At 44.2% G+C, this 20,367-nt stretch overlaps 1 protein-coding gene across 3 annotated transcripts in view; it reads right to left on the reverse strand.

The window, feature by feature from the left end:
* Positions 1-20,367, reverse strand: part of RUNDC3B (RUN domain containing 3B) — a 307,618-nt gene that overhangs the window by 137,755 nt on the left and 149,496 nt on the right. The gene's annotated exons all lie outside the window — the stretch shown is intronic.

A 20,367-nucleotide genomic window follows, 5' to 3' on the forward strand; every position in this document is an offset into this window, starting at 1 on the left:
AATAGTCCTTGTGAATGTGCAAAATTCACAAGGAGAAGCATGTTCTGAAGACCTCACCTATTGATGATGAAATGCGTCAATCGGAACTTCGGGTGCGTCCTTTCCCATGTGTAGGTGAAACGCGCCCCCGGTTACAGGCAGCATCAATCCTGCTTGTTAAACAGCAGACCAATGATATTATAATTTGTGACTTTGTAGCATTTGTTTTTACATTTTAATAAATCATAAAATAGTTTTACACTATGAGAGGACTTCTCTGCTTCATTTTACTTCCTGCCCATTGAACCAAATGGAAAAAGACCAGGACTACACCAAGGAGGGGACAGAATCCAAGACAGAGGTTGATGGAAAGACCAGGATAGGTCCCAAAGTGACCAAGAAAGCGATTACGGACTCCTCTTGCTGTATAGTAAGGTGGTCATTGGCATTCGGTGAGTGCGGTTGATATTACAAGAGCACTCGGTGGAAAAGTATTATGGGGGTTGTTTTGGGTGTAGGAATCTAAGCACTCAATTTTGCACATTCACAATATATATTTTTTTATATATGGACTATTTTTATTACACATATTTGGTAATATAAGCACATGGCTGTTTTAAAAGTTTGGATTTCATGGAATAGCAATGTATTATGACAATTTAAAGGAGCACATAATTTATATAGATCGGTATGGTTTTGCATTATAGAGCAAGCGCAGTTTAGCGTTAATACCTACTGTCTTTGGACCTCTTGTTAGAGGTAGTAGACAACAGCTGCGATTTTTAGGCGTTATTATTTATTATTTTAGTTATTCACGGGGGGAAAAGGTGTTTGTTCAATATACATACCTGTCAGTTTTTTTTTTGCTGTCTGTGTCCCTGTTATCGAGATTCACCCTCTCCATTTGTCCTGTTTACCATTAAAACTGAAAGTAAAAGGAAATCCCCAAATCTTGGGTTGTCCCCAGAAAAGTAATAGAGGAGGAATCTCCCAATGGAGACACTAGTTCTGGTGACCTGGGCATTCCCAATAGGATTTGCTTAATTTGTAAGGATTTCCTCTCACTTCCTTTTTGGCTATGAGACAGGAAGTGAAAGGAAATCTCCCCAATAGGACACAGATGGCAGAAAAATATGTGACCAGGGTTATAACCCTCTCGTACTCTATACAAAATGAAAAAAAAAAAAGTTCTGCCTATAGTTCTACTTTTACTTTAACTTACCCAGTGAGATACAGACAGTAATAAAAGATAATCAATGTTTTAAATATCTCCAGGACCTTATTGGTAAAATCTTAGTGTTGAGTTCCTGGGTCTGCACACCTGCCCTATCCATTGTGTGGGTTCACGCTCTCTCTGTTGGATTCTGTATTAATTTTCAATTATTGAGAATGCAACTGGGAGAGCTGAAAACCCAGATTTACTCACTGCAATGGGGTCTACCTTTATCTAAAAATTCATCTCTGGGTAACAAACTTGGGACTAACTCTTAAAATAACCTAAACCATCTTGACAACATTAATTTCTAATCAGACCACATCTTTGCAGGATGTATATAATGTATTGGAGTATCTTAAATTCAGTGTTTAAGTTACTCTGCTGAATTTTGCTTTAAAATATACAGTATGTCTTAAGATCCTTTCATACTTTGTTTAGCTATATATAAACTGTACATTGGAAATTTCATTAAGCCATCAGCATCTCAGATGGTCAGCAAATGGGTATTGATTTTCCATATTTCGCCTTTACTCTTTGCTAACAATTCTTAATGTTACATCTCGAAGGTTCCCCTGCAGGAGATGGATTTGAGAAGAAGTTACTAAACATACAAGATGATGTCTATATATATATATATATATATATATATATATATATATATATATATATATATATATATTATACACATATTATTATCAGTATTATTATTTTGAAGAAAGTACATGCTGAACAACCCTATCAGCTATATGTTTAAATCATATTTTATGCAATAATTAAAAAAACAAAAATTCTCTTGAAAATGAGCCTAGCTAAAAATATGTTATAGGCCCCATTCACACAAGTGATTTGACGCTTGAAGCTAGAAGCTCAAAAACACTCAAGTAAAATCCTATTGTTTTTACCAGGCCCTGTTCACGAATGAATCGCTTGTGGCAGGATGCCCGTCTCTCCAAAAAAGTACATGCACTACTTTTTAGGCTGATTGGAGTGTTTTTGGTCCCACCAGTGGAGGCCCGTCCATTAGGGGCGCTGGAGGGCCACAGCCTCTAACCACGGCTGCCACCCTTATACTTTACCCACGGCCGCTTTTTTCTGTTCAAGTATTTTATTAAAGAAAATCACAGAGTACAGCAAAAAATAGGATTTTTATAACAGCTTACCTGTAAAATCCTTTTCTTGAAGTACATCACGGGACACAGAGAAGCATAGTAATTACTATGTGGGTTATAGAGAGTACCTTCAGGTGTGGACACTGGCACGCCCTTAAGGCAAGAAGTTCCCTCCCCTATATAACCCCTCCCATACCGGGAGTGCCTCAGTTTTGTAGCAAGCAATAAGTGTCCCAAATACCCCAAAAAGAGGGGCGGGTGCTCTGTGTCCCGTGATGTACTTCAAGAAAAGGATTTTACAGGTAAGCTGTTATAAAAATCCTATTTTCTTTATCGTACATCACGGGACACAGAGAAGCATAGTAATTACTATGTGGGACGTCCTAAAGCAATGGTATGAGGGGAGGGAGACCCCAAGAAATAAGCCGGGCGGCATCAGACATGAGGAATCAAACTGCAGCCTGCAGCACACTGCGCCCAAAGGCGCTCTCCTCATTCTTTCTTATGTCCAATTGATAAAACTTAGTGAAAGTATGGACAGACGACCATGTCGCGGCCTTGCAGACTTGAGCCATGGAGGCTTGATGATGCACTGCCCAGGAAGTACCCACCGCTCTAGTGGAATGTGCTTTAACCTTAAACGGGGGAACCTTTCCCCTCAAGCCATAGGCTTGAGTAATGACCTGCCAAATCCATTTGGAGATAGTGGACTTCGACGCTGCCTGCCCACATCTGGGACCTTCTGGCAGGATAAACAATGTATCAATTTTCCGGACCTGAGCAGTAGCCTTAAGATAGATCTTAAAGCGGGAGTTCACCCATTTGTAAAAAAAAATTTTTTCTCCCCTTAGCTTCCTGCTCGTTCGGTCTAGGGGAATCGGCTATTTGTATTAAAATATGAGCAGTACTTACCCGTTTTCGAGCTGCATCTTCTTCCGTCGCTTCCGGGTATGGGTCTTCGGGAGCGGGCGTTCCTTCTTGATTGACAGCCTTCCGAGAGGCTTCCGACGGTCGCATCCATCGCGTCACTCGTAGCCGAAAGAAGCCGAACGTCGGTGCGGCTCTATACTGCGCCTGCGCACCGACGTTCGGCTTCTTTCGGAAAATCGTGACGCGATGGATGCGACCGTCGGAAGCCTCTCGGAAGCCTGTCAATCAAGAAGGAACGCCCATTCCCGAAGCCCATACCCGGAAGCGACGGAGAGGATGCATCTCGTAAACGGGTAAGTACTGCACATATTTTAAAATAAATAGCCGATTCCCCTAGTAAAAACGAGCAGGAATCTAAGGGGGAAAAGTGCCCTCTAAGGGTGAACCCCCGCTTTAACTGCTCTTAATACATCTAGCGTATGTAAAGACTTCTCCCTTGCAGAACTAGGTTCTGAGAAAAAAGACGGGAGAACAAGATCCTGATTCAAATGAAATTTTGAAACAACTTTAGGTAGGAAAGATGGGTGGGGCCGTAGGACCACTCTATCCTTATGAAATATAAGGTACGGTTCCTTACAAGACAAGGCCGCCAACTCCGAAACCCTCCTGGCGGAGGTTATGGCTACCAAAAATATCACCTTCCTGGTCAGAAGGACCAAAGGAATATGAGCCAAGGGCTCAAATGGTTGTTTCTGTAAGACAGAAAGGACCAGATTCAGATCCCATGGACACAAGGGAATCTTGACTGGTGGACTAAGCCGGATCACACCTTGCAAAAAGGTTTTGATCAGGGAATGTGTAGCTAGTGGCCTTTGGAAAAAAATCGATAAGGCCGAGATCTGGCCCTTAATGGTGCTTAGGGCCAACTTCATGTCTGCCCCTAACTGCAGAAACTCCAGAATTCTGCCAATGAGATACCTCCGGGGATGCCAACCCCTGGTCTCGCACCAGGCCACATAAGATTTCCAAACTCGGTAATAGATAAGTCTGGATGCCGGTTTTCTGGCATTAATCAAAGTAGATGCCACCGCATTAGAGAGACCCCTTTTCTTTAAGATATGGGACTCAATAGCCAAACCGTCAAATTGAGAGACGGTAAGGAAGGATGGAATATTGGCCCCTGGGACAATAGGTCCGGCCGAAGCGGAAGGGACCACGGTTGCCCCACGGACATCCTTACAATGTCCGCGAACCAGGCCCTTCTGGGCCACGCTGGAGCCACCAGAATCACTGGTCTTCCTTCCGACTTTACCCTGCGAAGAAGACGGGGTAATAATTGCAGCGGAGGAAACGCATACATTAGGGAGAACTGGTCCCATGGGAACACCAGTGCATCCGTGCCGTAAGCAAGTGGATCCCTTGTCCGGGACAGAAAGTTGCCCACCCTTGCATTGAACCTCGATGCAAAGAGATCGACATCTGGTGTTCCCCACCTCTGACAAATGCTCTGGAAGATGTCGGGGTGAAGAGTCCATTCCCCTGGAAGCACCTGTTGGCGGCTTCGATAGTCTGCTCGCCAATTGTCTATTCCCGGAATGAACACTGCAGATATGCATGGGACATATTTCTCTGCCCAGGTCAGGATTCGATTCACCTCTCTTTGGGCTGCACGACTTCTTGTGCCCCCCTGGTGATTTATGTATGCCACGGCAGTGACATTGTCTGATTGAACCCTGACCGGAAGACCCTTCAACCTGTCTGACCAAGCTGACAGGGCTAGATAGACTGCTCGAATTTCCAGCAGATTTATGGGTAGAGACCTCTCGGAGGCTGACCATTTCCCCTGGAGAGACAAACCTCCCAGGACTGCACCCCAGCCTAGCAGACTGGCGTCCGTGGTCACAACCTGCCATGTCACGGGAACAAAGGACTTCCCCTTTAGCAGGTTCCGGGGAACCAGCCACCAACAAAGGCTCTGCCGGACTGACCGGGAGAGAGACATAGGGAGATCCAAGGCTTGAACCTTTTTGTTCCAAGCGGACAGAATGGCATGTTGAAGCTCCCTTGAGTGGAACTGCGCAAATGGAACGGCCTCGAACGAGGCTACCATCTTTCCCAGTAACCTCATACAGAGGCGAATGGGAGGCTGACGCTTTGCTTTGACTAGTTGAACTAGTTCTCTTAAAGCCTCAAACTTCCTTTGGGGCAGGAAGACCCTTTTTAGCTTTGTGTCTATGAGTAGACCCAAATATTCGAGCCTTTGCACAGGCATTAAGGCTGACTTGTCCAGGTTGAGAACCCAACCCATGGATTCCAGAAATTTTACGGTTCTGTGTACCGCTGAGTTTAGATCGGCCACTGACCGGTCTACTACCAATAGGTCGTCTAGATAGGCTACTATGGATATGCCTTGAGACCTTAGATAGGCTAACAGTGGAGCCAATACTTTCGTGAAAACACGAGGAGCGGTGGCCAGACCAAAAGGTAAGGCCACGAACTGGAAGTGGCGCTGATTTACCGCGAAGCGAAGCAGCTTCTGATGGTCGAGAAAGATAGGAACGTGCAAGTATGCGTCCTTTATATCGATGGACGCTAGTAGTTCCCCTCCTTGCAGGGAGGCCACCACTGACCTGATCGATTCCATCCGGAATGATTGGACCTTTAGGAACTTGTTTAAGGCCTTGAGGTCCAGGATGGGTCTTACATCCCCGTTTGGTTTGGGGACGGTGAAGAGATTGGAAAAAAACCCCAAACCTTGTTCTTCCACTGGCAGTTCTCTGATTACCCCTTGGGATAACAGATGATCTAAGGCCAATGCTAAGGACCTTCTTTTGCCGAGGTCCTTTGGGACGTTCAAGGTTAAGAAGCGCGGTGGAGGAAATTCGCTCAACTCCAGCTTGTAGCCCCTGGAGACCGTAGAGAGGACCCACCTGTCTTGGATCCTGTCTAGCCAAGCCTCCGCAAACAGCTGAAGCCTTTCCCCCCACCCGGCTGAGTGTGGGAAAACCTTCATAATGCTGACTTAGTTGCTGGCTTGGCCTGTGGCTTACGGTTCCAAGGCTTTTTGGAAGCCTGAGGCTGGCCCTGTGGCTTCCCACCTGCATTGAATCGTCCAGGAGGCCGTCAGAACTGCCTGGTACCGGAAGTACTAGGGATAGGAGAGGAGGATCTCTTAAAGGAGGGGGAACCCGTAAACCTTTTGTTTACTGGCAACAGTGTACTTTTGCCACTGGAAATTTTCTGAATATAAGCATCCAGATCTTCCCCAAACAAACGCTCTCCATGAAAGGGAAACCCCGCCAGTAATTTTTTACACGGGGCTTCAGCAGACCAGTTCTTCAGCCAGAGTAACCTGCGCATATGAACTAGCGAGAGAGTGAGACGTGAGGACTGCTGAATGGAGTCCTTAATAGCATCTATGGCAAAACATAATGCTCTGGGAAACTCAGCCAAATTCTGGGCCTGTTGTGCCGGCAATTCCTTTAAGACCCCTTTAAACTGGTCTTTCAAGGCCTGGCAAATCCCAATAGCCGCAATTGCAGGCTGGGTTATTCCTCTCGCCGAAGCAAAAGAGGTTTTTAATAAAGTCTCTAATCTCTTGTCTGTCGGATCTTTGAATACCAGAACGTTGTCTACTGGACAGGTCAAAGATTTGTTTACGCAGGACACAGCTGCGTCAACCTTGGGGATGCCCCATTTTTTAGTGAATTGTTCCTCCATGGGGTATAAAACCGAAAACTTCTTAGGAGGAAGAAAATATCTATCTGGATGTTCCCAATCCTTGTAGATAAGCCCTTCCAGCAGGGGGTGAACCGGGAAGGAATAATTAGCTTGAGGAGCTTTTAAGGAGCCTAAAGACGAGACTGCACTTGAAGCTGGCTCTGAAAGTGGCAACTTGAAGGCCGAACGGACCATCTCAGTGAGGGACTGGACCAACAATTTTTCGGATTGCGACGCCGAAAAGGGTTCTCCCAAAGTGGAATCCTCAGAGTCCACTACTTCCAGCTGACCTTCTGCCAGATCTCCAGAGGGTAAATCAACCTCTTCTGAGGATGCATGCCCCAAATCGAGGGACTCCTCAGAGGGAGAGGGGGACCTTGTGCGTTTTTCCCTTGAGAGAGAGGATGCAATCAAGGTCGCTAATCTCTGCTCCAGACCCCCCATAGCTGAGGCCAGAGCCTCCTGTGTCACAAAAACTGGAGCAGGTGGGACAAGGGCAGAACAGGCATCTGACAGCCCTGATGGTTCACCCTGGGCCTCCTTAAATTTTTCAGGAGAGGAAGCAGCCGCAGGAGCATGCCCGAGATCCTCTGAGCCAGATGGCGATCCCTTTGCTTTTTTGCTTCTAGTCCCTGAGCCTTTAGCCATGATAAAGCTGAGGTACTCACAATAGTTGCAACTACTTGCGAACCTATAGACCAGCACTGACGCTGCTATTTGATGGTTGGCAAGGTGCAGAGCCCACTATGCGCCTTAAGCAGATGTCACTGTCCACCACCAGTACTAAATACTGAAAGTATGTGCACAAGATCTCTGTGTCCACCGTCAGCCAGAACCAGTTAGGTGGACTGGAGCATATAAGGACTAGGTGTAATCACCTGACCTGCTCTGTCCTGTAATCTCAAGTCTCACAGAGAACAGCTGAGATAGACCCCCTGCGCGCACGCGCACGCGCCGCTGTTAGGCGTGCACCACGAGGCTACGCGCGCACACGTAGCCGCACGCGCGCACATGTCGTCACACGCATCTCACGGAGCACGCCGCGCACATTCGTGCGCACTGAAGCAGCGTACAAAAAATTCATTTGTGCGCGCGCGTGCGCCTAAGACACATCAATGTCGCGCGCGCATGACGCTACGCGCTCATGCATGAGGATGGAACACCACGGCTCCATGTGAGGACCAGGTAAGCCAAGTGAAGCCAAACATTTTGGACAACTTTTTTCTGCTTTAACCTGCACAGGAGGGGCTAACTACCTGACTAGAGATACCCCTCCTCCCCACAACACACAGGACCATATAGGAGAAGCACAGACAGATAGCTTTAGGCAAACATAATGACTCAAATAAAGGAAAGTTACTCCTAGGACCAAGTCCTGAAGCACCTTCACTTACCTGATCCAACGCTGCAGGACTCTGCAAAAACAGACAGTCCAATCTTCACCCATCACGGAGAGCAGCGTCTATAGACCTTCAGGGACCGGGGTCCATGGACAGGAACACCACACCCCTGGACCCATATCGCACCCTGTCAGTAAACTTTTGGTATTAGGAAATTGACCAAAGTACTGAATAACCAGGATCCAGCTCTCAAAGAGAAGCATTACAGGCCAAACCCCGTTCTTCTTAACCAGGGCCCGGGTACCGTCCACTTTGGCTCAGAAGCACTTTGGACGGATCCGGATTTCATGGAGGCTTTTTACATCCAATATGGATCCCTCCAGTGGAGCTCCTTGGAGCACATGTTCACTCGTGACCAACACCTTAGACACTGGCAAAAAAACTGAGGCACTCCCGGTATGGGAGGGGTTATATAGGGGAGGGAACTTCTTGCCTTAAGGGCGTGCCAGTGTCCACACCTGAAGGTACTCTCTATAACCCACATAGTAATTACTATGCTTCTCTGTGTCCCGTGATGTACGATAAAGAAAATAGTCCTGGTTGGAACTATAAAACACATTTCACTGTAAATCTTGGGTTAGATCAATAGTCATAACAACAAAACCTTCCAAACATAGACAACGTACATTATCACAGGCCAGAGTCAAATGAAGTATAGTGATAATAACAGCTGTAAACATCCTATTAGATGACAGAGAATGCATACAAAGGGGAAGGGAGTAGCTCCAATCCAATATCAGTGTAAGCCAAAGGCATATACTCTGAGTCAGGAAAAAAGAGATAATAGGACAAGTCCAGAAAGGAGAAAAAGGAAGAGGAAACAAAGATAGAAGGAAAAGAGATATTAGAAGGAGAAAAGAAAGAGAGAAGAAGTGTCGGCGGGACCGCACGTATCCCCGGAGGATCATTGTATCGGACAAAACTATCTTTCAAAAAAAAATTACGGTTCGAGCAGAGTAGCATCAAAATTTGGAGGGAGAAAATTCTCCACCCACGGAGTCCAAATTATGCAGTGTTGGGGGATTTGGTCCAAGATCGTGGCTTCAATTTTACTAGGGATCATCGCCTGGGTCACTCTATTCTTTACTTCAGCTATATGTAATTTTGGGGTCTTTCAGGCTCTGGCTATTGTCTGCTTAGCAGCTGTGGTTAATTGAAGGAGGAGACGAGTTTGGGCCCTTGTATAATCTTTTTGTACAAAATTTAAGAGAGCCAGGGATGGATCAGGAAGAAGAGTATCATGGAGTAATGTGGAAGCAATTTGGAATATAGTCGTCCAGAATTGTTGCACAACAGGGCATAACCAACAAATGTGGGCATGTGTGCCCCTCTCCCCACAGTCTCGGAAACATACAGATGGGTAAGATGGCAGAAATTTAGAAATCCTTGCGGGAACAAGGTACCACCGCATGAGAACCTTGTAATTGGCCTCCAGAGCCACTACATTTTGTGTAGAAGATTTTGTGCTGGCCCATATTCTTGACCAGTCGTCTACATCCAGCCTGACCTGTAGGTCCTTGGACCACTGTACAGCGTAAAGGAGAAGATCAGCTGGAGGGGAAGTGAGGTGGGTGTAGATACGTGAAATGATACCTGGGGCATGTGGATCCGAGTTACAGATACTTTCATAAAAAGAAAAACTGTCCAAAGAGGAACAGACACCTATCACTGATTGGACAAAGTGGGCTATTTGGAGGTAATGGAAGTATTCATTAGCGGGTAACATAGCTTGAGTTTGAAGAACTGGAAACGTTTTAAGAGTGGTATTAGAAGCGAGATAGCAGATTCGGTGTAACCCAGCCTGAGACCAAAATCGAAAGGAACTAGGTTCGGTAAAGGCAGAAAGGCAGGGTAGAAAAGTGGGTGACCTATAAAGGAAAGTAAAGGAGCATGAGGAGAAACTAATTTAAAAGGGCCACGTAGACTATCCCACAGCTCCAATGAATGACGTGTCACGGCCGCTATTTTGAAAGGACGCCGCCACCCCCTATTCATGTATCCAGCCTATTTCAGGACGCCGGGCGCGTGAATTACAGTGCCGGGGGTGTTTTTCTTTGAAGCACCTGATTAGCCAGAGGCTCTAATAGGCTTCAAAATAGGCGCAGTGAGCCCACCCAGGTGTTACAAGAGCAAATTAATATTCACTCTTGAAACACTGATCCTCAATCCGGCCAATTAGTAGCAGATCTGAGACCCGTTTTCCGTTTGGCCGAAAAGAAGAGAGTCTAAACTGGCCGCCGAGTAAGGAGGAGGAAAGAAAAGGAAGCCGATGTGATGCCTGTGGAGAGCAGGGGAAGGGAAAGCTGTCACCGCCGCTGGTGAAGTCGGGAGAATCGATGCCCACCATAGATGGGGCACCAGACCCACTCCTAAACGGTGCAAGTTTGGCAGATATTTACAGTACCTACAGGTAAGCCTTATTATAGGCTTATCTGTAGGTACAATTAAAGAAGAAGACTTTACTTCCTCTTTAACTGGCAAATGATTTGTAATTTTGGATAGTCTTTCATTTGATACATACACCAATTTACGGAAAGTCGAGTAAAGAAGACTTGGCGTACTCACACACCGGCCTTTTATGTATATAATAAGGATGGCCAAAAAAAAATTATGAAAACCAAATATAAAAACCTAATTAATTTACAGGAACCTAAACAAGTAACACACAAATAAAAAGCAACCCAAACAGAAGCCAATTTTGTTTAGTAAATCTTAATTATCTACCTAAAGATTCATCCTTTTCTAATGAGATTTATTCTTCTGTAGGTAATTAGCGCTAACACTCATTTAATAAAATTAGGCTTCTTGCAATTGAGCTCTTGAGGAAAGAAACATATTCTTTGGTGAGGATGAAAAAAAAAAACATTCATTGGCTTCCTGCCATTTCCATCTCAGAAAAGAGGACTTTTTTTTCCCACCGTAATTCAAAAAGATCTGAAGAGTATTAAAATGCGAGACATGGGTCCAGAGGAGAAATCGTTCTTCCCGTTTAATTGGAAAAACTAAATTAGCGCAAGGCTCTGCTGTAAACAAATTTCTATTATTTTCACAGCTTAAATGTTATTTTGAGAGGAAAATAAATACCTCTGTATTTTCCATCACATATTTCTCTCTAAAAGGAGAAGTGACTATTCTTATTTTATGCTATAGTAATGTCATTTTTCTGTAACAGCCAGTAATATTTTTTTAAACATATAAACGTTAGATGATTTACACCTTTATGTTACTAAGTATTTTATTGGAATATTAGTTTTGTAAGAAAAGTAGTACAAAATTGCTAAATACACTTGAAGTCAGCCTACAAAGAGCATCAGAGGCAAGAAACGTAATTGTTGTCCATCAAACATATACCGGCCCTTTTTTTTTTTATAGAAAATAGGTACAGGAACCCAACCACAACCCCCCAAAAACCCCTCTTACCCCCCCATTGGGAGGGTCTCTCTAACAGTGGGAGGGTCTTAAAGGGGCAGAATGCGGGGAGATCATCCAGTGGGGGTGTCAGCATCTACACTGTACCCTGGGCACCTGCCATTCCCTTGCCCCAATTTTGCACTGAGCGGGAGCTATTGGGAGACAAACTGTCACTTGTAGACTTCTGTGTTTAAAAGTGATAGAGGTGAACGGGAAGCAGAGAGCCTGAGCCAGAGGTGGTGAAACCGAGTTCCACCAAGTTCCTGCTGAAAAAAAAATGTGCGCAGCACATAAAAGACATAGCTTTTGTCAAGGATATTGACTAGTACATTACTAAAGCTTCGTACACACGGTCAGACTTTTTGCCAACAAAACCTTAAAATGAGCAAGTTTTCCAAAAAATCCGACCATGTGTACGCTCCATCTGACAAACTTTTTCGGGTTTTCATTGGACAAAAGTTTGCCCTGCAAACGGACAAACTTTTCGGCAACAAAAGTCCAATGGTGCAAAGTCCGACCGTGTGTACAGAAATCCATCGGTCTTTTGTTTAAAAGTACAAACACGCATGCCCAGAACCAATGTTAAAATCAAACAACAATAGCAGAAGTTGACCAAAGGATGGCGGTAAAGAGACGAAAAACCACGTGATTTTGGGAAAGTTTTCAGAAAAGTCTTGCCGTGTGTATGCTATGGCTGTGCCCGGCCAACTCCCTTCAGACAAAAATCCACGGAAAAGTTTGTTTGAAGTCCGATTGTGTGTATGAGGCTTAAAGCAGAGTTCCAACCACAATTAGCATTTTTTAAATGTATGTCCTTTCATCCTGCGTTTTTATAATATAAATCCGGTCACTTACTATTTTACAATCCGCCGCCGATCCGCATAGATATTCAAAAAAGATAGTTTATAAAACTATGTCCACACTGTTGTCATTTTGCTTGTGGGCATTGTGAAGCCTACAGGCACTTACTTCCTGGAAGTCTTGGATGGGGAGTGATAATTGGACAGCGCACTGCATCCTGGGAAATTATGACACACATTTCCCAGGAGCATTTTTTTTATGTTTTTATATTTTTTTACTTTTTTTAGGTCTAATGAGCACAATAATGAAAAAAAAAACATTTGGGATGGAAACTCCACTTTAATGCCGCATACACACCATCACTTTATGTGATGAAAAAAACGTCATTTTCTGTGAAGTAAAAAACGACGTTTTTGAAACTTCAATTTTCAAAGACGAAGTTGCCTACACACCATCGTTTTTCTCACAATGTTCTAGCAAAGCGAGGTTACGTTCACCACGTTTTTCCATTGAAGCTCGCTTCATAACTAGCTTCTGGGCGTTTTTTGCTACACACGGTCAATTTCTGTGAAGTAAAAAACGACGTTTTGAAAAACGACACATAAAATTGACGCATGCTTCAATTTTTTTTTGTCGTTTTTCAGAAGACATAAAACTAAGTTTTCCCCACACACGGTCATTTAAAGTGACGTTTTTAAAAACGTCGTTTTTTTCATCACATAAAGTGATGGTGTGTACGCGGCATAAGACATCAGCATGGTTACAAAAACGACACCAAGGCAATAAAGGTTACCAGTCCAAATGTAACCTTGCCCCACCATGGGGAAGTGAAAAAGGGGGATAGGAGAAAAAACAGAGAGGGGAGAGAAATTCTGGGGCCTGCAAAAGGAACAGACTTCTCCACAGGCAGCAAAAGAAGAAAAAAAAAAGAGTAAAGAAATTGCCTGGAAGAAAAGACAAGGAGGGGTCTCGTGGGGTCCAGCCCATTACGCACTGCAGGAATGGGTTGTGCAATTTGTTCATAAAGAAAGCAAGGGACAATCAAGATTCAAAGTGGTCATTGTAGGTTATCCATGGGTCTCAAACCTCCAGGAATTGTGCATTGGTATGGTGACCATAAACTGCTGCATGGTGACCATAAACTGCTGTTTAAAGCGGAGTTCCAGCCACAATTTCACTTTTTAAATATAAATACCCCTGTAATACACAAGCTTAATGTATTCTAGTAAAGTTAGTCTGTAAACTTAGGTCCGTTTTGTTAGGTTGTTACAGCATTTAGACACTTTATAAAATAGAAATTGACTGGGGCCATCTTAAGTGTGGGCATCATGAAGCCAGACCATATGACTTCCTGGATTTCAGCCTTGCAGATCTCGCACATGCTCAGTGCTGCACAAGCAGTGTAATAGGTTTCAGATCAGGTTTCAATAGCAACGAAAGTGTCAGAGGAAGTTGACACTTCAGACTCCTGGAAAGTTACACCCACTATATTCTCAGGAATCTGTGCGGTGTAGGTTAGAAAGCTTAAGCACCTAGGTGCAGGAAGAGGGAAGATTAACTATTCTGCCTAGCAACAACACTTTGAAGGCATCTAAAAATATATATTTTTTTTCTTAAAGGACTAATGACATTTTTTTAAAACTACTGATGTAATGTTATATTTATGGGTGGAACTCCACTTTAACTTCATCAAAATGAAGGAACAGTTAGCGCCAAGCCTTGGCCAAAGTCTGCAGGGCTGCCAGAAACACAAATCCCACCAGACTCCTCTGGGCCTTAGTCAAAGTTGGAATCGGTTTATGCAGCAAGGCTTTCCAGAGGTTATGCACAAGTTGTACATGCAAAACCAATCTCATCAGCAAGTAGACCTGAGTTTAAAAAGTATGTCAGGACTGAAGGTCTCAACATTAATCACTCTAAGTGAAAAATTAATGCGAAATTTCAGTGCTAAACATTTGCATACAAAATGTTAAAATATTAAAAAACATGAAAAAAAATACAGTATAAATCAATAAATGTCCATGCTTGAAAGAATACACTAAGGCCCCATACACACGATAGAATCTATCCGCAGATAAATCCCATCGAATGGGTTTCAGCGGATAAATTCTAAGGTGTGTACACTCCGGCGGATATTTATCCGCGGATATTTCCGAATTCCAGCAGATAAATATTTGTCGACATGCACAGAATATCTATCTGCTGGAATCGGATCCCACGGATGGATCCGCTCGTCTGTACAGACTCACCGGATCCATCCGTCCAAAGGGATTCCCCGCACGCGTCGTAATGATTTGACGCATGCGTGGAATTCCTTATATGACAGCGTCGCGCCCGTCGCCGCGTCATAATAGCGGCGACGGCGCGACACGTCATCGCCAGAGGATTTCAGCGCGGATTTCAATGCGATGGTGTGTACACGCCATCGCATAGAAATCTGCTGAAATCCTCGAGAGGATTTATCCGCGGATACGGTCCGCTGGACCGTATCCACGGATAAATCCTCTCGTGTGTATGGGGCCTAAGAGATAAACACTGCTCCAGTGTAGAAAGTTTGTGCAAGGAAAGATGGTGTGCCGAGTTGTGTCCAACTGGTCCTTATACCCCAAGCATTTGTTGCCTAAATACCGCCACCAATTCACTTAGTGAGCACCCCTTTGTGTGTGTACTCACCAGAGGTACCGTATTTGCCGGCGTATAAAACGACTGGGCGTATAAGACGACCCCCTAATTTTCCAGACAAAATGTTGGTTTTGGGATATACTCGCCGTATAAGACTACCCCCTTCCTATTAGTCATGCCTCGGCTCACGGTGCCACTATTACATGCCAGACTGTGCCACTACATGCCAGACTGTGCCCCATTACATGCCAGACTGTGCCCCGTTACATGCCAGACTGTGCCCCATTACATGCCAGACTGTGCCCCATTACATGCCAGACTGTGCCCCATTACATGCCAGACTGTGCCCCATTACATGCCAGACTCGCTGTGCCCTTACCTTATCCTAAGACATGCAGAATCGCAGTGTTCGCCTATCACGGAGGCCCTCTCGTCCTAAACACAGTGTCTCCTGGGAAGCTGAGTGTTCCGCCTATCACGGAACAGAAGACGTAGGAGGCGCGGCTTTTGAAAAAACGTACGGCCGCGATTCTACATGTCTTAGGATAAGGTAAGGATGCTAGATTACCGGTGTATAAGACGACCCCCGACTTTTAAGAAGATTTTAAGGGGTTAGAAAGTCGTCTTATACGCCGGAAAATACGGTAAGTATAAATTGAGCCTGTAGCCGCCTCTTATTCTCAATGTTCCACAAGCCTCTGGACTAGATCCTCAGCGATCCTTATTTGGATAAACTCAGCATGACAGCTGTAACATGTAAAGATACAGTATGAGGGAATGCTCGGCATAGTGTCAAACTGTTGCTTTATTGTGCCCATAAAAACCCTGCTTACAAGTTGTGCCTACAAGACAAATAAATAAAACAGCATGTCAGCAATAGCAAAGTCGTCTGTTTTACCACCGCCCAAAGTTCCTAAGAAAACCACTAGCTGCGATGAGTCCAGGGATGACGCTTTGCTGTGAGTGACAGGTAAGCTGCATAGTCACGCCTTAATGCGTTCCGTCATCACGTCTTCGTCGGAGGGCGTGGGTCGTCCATTATGTACCACAAGGGGGTGGGAGAACATTCATATACGTCATCCATGAGCGCCCGCGACCCGGTCCGAAGCTCCATGACCCGCGGACCTGATCGCCCGCCGAAGTCCCGCGATCGGTCCCCGGAGCTGAAGAATGGGGAGTGGTGTGTGTAAACACACCTTCCCCGTTCTTCACAGTGGCGCTGTCATTGATCGTCTGTTCCCTGATATAGGGAAAGACAATCAATGATGTCACACGTCCAGCCCCGCCCCCTACAGTTAGAAACACAGATGAGGTCACACTTAACCCCTACAGCGCCCCCTAGTGGTTAACTCCTAAACTGCAATTGTCATTTTCACAGTAAACAATTCATTTTTATAGCATTTTTTGCTGTGAAAATGACAATGGTCCCAAAAATGTGTCAAAATTGTCCGATGTGTCTGCCATAATGTCGCAGTCACGAAAAAAATCGCTGATCGCCACCATTAGTAGTAAAAAAAAAAAATTATTAATAAAAATGCAATAAAACTATCCACAATTTTGTAAACACTATAAATTTTGCGCAAACGAATCGATAAACGCTTATTGTGATTTTTTTTTTCCGAAAATAGGTAGAAGAATATGTATCGGCCTAAACTGAGGGAAAAAAGAGTTTTTATATATTTTTGGGGGATATTTATTATAGCAAAAAAGTAAAAAATATAGAATTTTTTTCAAAATTGTCGCTGTATTTTTGTTTATAGTGCAAAAAATAAAAACTGCAGAGGTGATCAAATACCACCAAAAGAAAGCTCTATTTGTGGGAAAAAAAGGACACCAATTTTGTTTGGGAGTCACGTCGCAGGACCGCGCAATTGTCAGTTAAAGCGACACAATGCCGAATCGCGAAAAGGGGCCTGGTCCTTTACCTGCATTTTGGTCCGTGTCTCAAGTGGTTAAAGCGGTTGTAAACCATCCAACATTAATTACAATTTCCTAATATTATGAAAGACCTCTTAAATTAAAAACGATTGATCGCTATGTATATACATAAAATGTTTATCTTACTGTATTTATGTCTTATTTGTTCCCCGTTTCTCTTGTATCCTTCGCCTGCGCCATCTCCACTGTGGTCTTCCTAGTCTGATGTGATATTTACTTCCGCCCTTAGTACCTAATCATAGCGGTAATCCAGCGTATGCGCAGTAATAACATAGCCAAGCCTCTTCTTCGTTTCCGGTTACTACGGAAACGAGGCATAGGCGGGGTATAGGCGAGGCATAGTGACTCACAGCTTGCTCCAGAAACGAATGTCTTCTTCACCCCTGTGATGTAGGAGTCACATGGTAACCATGATCCTCGTGGGGAGGAAATATCTGCCTAACCATCAAGAGATGACGGGGCTGACGTCAACAACAGGAAATGACGCAGCCCCGACATACACAAAGAATGTATCCGGCAGTGTCTCGGCCTGCCGCATTTATCGATGATACGGCGCATGCTCGTATCAACGTCATCACTCAGGAATATAGCGATAACACGGAAAGGAAGCAGGTAGGCAAAAAAATAAAAATGCCAATAGATTGGGGGGATTAGGAGACTTAATTACATGCAAAGTTACAGATTTGGGTTTACAACCACTTTAATAACACTATGCATTAAAAACTTAATAAAAAGGTACACTGTTATCAATGGATGCATTCTGATATGCCCATATTCCGTGCATCTCATTAGTGTAATCTAATACACTTCAATGCATTGTTATGCTTATCAGCGTGATCATAGTCATGATCATTAGCATTCATTATACCTAAAATAATTAAATAACATTCCCATGCTGTTGCATGCAGATGTTATACTCTAATGGGAGTACTGAGAATAAACTTAAAAGTGAAATGAAAATAAGACTAAAACATTTCTGATGTGCTTTGGTATTAACCACCATGATACTGAATGCAAGAGTACACACTATTAGATTTATTTCCATTTGAGCGCTGAGGTTAGTGACACGCAGTGCCTCTGATATATTTTATTCAAGTAGACCTGAGTGTTGAAACATATGGCTTCTAGGCATGACCACCAGAAATGGAATAGGTTGCCTGGCTTTTTGCTTCCCCAGAAGCATGAAGGGGAACCAGAGGGGACACATTTAGTGACCACACTTGGGTCATGTACCAACGTCATAATAATTTGTAGGCGTTTTCTTTGAGGTTTTCCACCTTTAAAAAATGGAAAATATCCCTCAGCTAGTGTCAGTTTTCAATGGAGAAAGCCAACAGCTTTCAAAGCAATAACATCCCTAGAGCTACACCAGTACTCGTCAATGGAATCAGCCTAAAGACTCAAAAGAGAAAAAGAAAGTTCCATTTTTAGTATCCTTGCTTTGTCTCTTTCTCTACATTTACACTATACACCAAGGGCCAGATTCAGATACATCGGAGTATCTTTAGTGCGGCGTAGCACATCTGATATGCGCTACGCCAACGTAACAGAGAAAGGGAAGATCACTATTTACAAAGCACTCGCCGACAACGTTGCGCCGGCATAAGCCCGCCTAATTCAAAGTAGGTGGAAGGTGGGTGTGATGTATTTAAATGAATCGTAACCCCATGTAAATGAAGAGCCGAACGAACGGCGCATGCATGCGCATGCTCATGTATCAGGTCGAATTTACTCCCTAACATACGCCGGCTCAATGCCTGTGACGTGAACGTAACCTACAGGCAAACCATTTAAGTACGACTTACGTAAACATCGACGGCTGTTCCGACGTCCATACCTTAACATGACTTACCCCTGCTTTATGAGGGGTAAACTTACGCCGGACGTAAGCGGCGTAGCTTAATACGACGGGCGCAAGTACGTTCGTGAATCGACGTATCTAGGTCATTTGCATATTCAACGCGTAAATCGACGGAAGCGCCCCTTGCGGGCAGCGTAAATATGCACCCAAGATACGACAGCGTACTAAGACTTACGTCGGTCGGAAGAAGCCATATTTCAGGCGTATCTAGTATTGTGAATAAGGCGCATAGATACGACGGCGCATCTCTACACTTACGCTGGCGTATCTGTAGATACGCCAGCGTAAGTGTTTTCTGAATCTGGCCCCAAAGGTCTAACCATTAAACCTATATGAGCTGGCATTAATATGGAGTTGCCTCCACCCCAACAGTTTGGTGAAGGCCCTTTTCTGTTCCCACATGACTGGGCCCTATCCACAAAGCCAGTTCCCTAAAGACATGGTTTGATGAGTTTGGTGTGGAGAACCTTAAAGAGTCTACACAGAGCCTCAGCTCTACATTTGGGAGGAATAAAAAAACTGACTGCAAGCCGGGTCTTCTTGTCCAATTTTAGTACCCAACCTCAAAAAATGCTCGTTTGGCTCAATAGGAAAAAATTCCAAAGGCATACTACAAAATCTTGCGGGAAGCCTTTTCAGAAGAGTGAAGGCTGTTATAGTCTTAATGGGGATTGGAGGTGGGTGTTGAAATCATCACATATGGTTTTGGAATGGGATGACTCTTGGAAGCTTTCCTAGAAGAGTAAAGTCTGGTACTGCCACAAGGAAAAAGTGTGTGTGTGTGTGTGTGTGGGGGGGGGGGGGGGGGGGGGCGGACCATGGTTTTGGAATGGGATATCGGATTTGACCCATGTTACACCCTAAACACGAGTGTAACATATAACATGGTCCAGAAGTTGGAGTTAGACTTTAATATTTGCAATTAAATGTGATAAAATTAGGGCAAAGTGTATAAAATAACTTTTATGATAAAAGAACAGTCTGCAAAAAGCAATTTGTACCTGTAACACATAGCTTTTTAGCTAATTCTGATAGAGGGCAAAGGATCCCCTGGAGGGTAGGCTGTGTTAGCCTTGATCTCCGCTGATGAAACAAACAGATTTGAGAGACCAATAAGACATGTGTCGAGACAAAGTGATAAAGTCAGCTTCACCTGCCATAAAACCATTCTGCTCTCTTTTAAAGCATATATGCATAATTGCATTTCCTCTGCGGCATTTAAAATGCCGATGTCATCAAATATGACCGGCTGTCAAAGATTGGACTTGAAAGGCAAGCACTGGGGGAGACGCTAACATTTGCATGTAATTGAAAGAAACTAGCTTCTAAAAGACCTGAAAGACAAGGTTGGGAAATCAGTCAAAACTAATATCTTATGAAGAGTGACAAGGTCAGTACGTCTTGGTTAACCTAGCTGTTGGGTTACTAAGGAAAGTAACA

This window comes from Rana temporaria, chromosome 5 (genome assembly GCF_905171775.1).
Source record: "Rana temporaria chromosome 5, aRanTem1.1, whole genome shotgun sequence".
In the NCBI taxonomy this organism is placed as follows: Eukaryota; Metazoa; Chordata; class Amphibia; order Anura; family Ranidae; genus Rana; species Rana temporaria.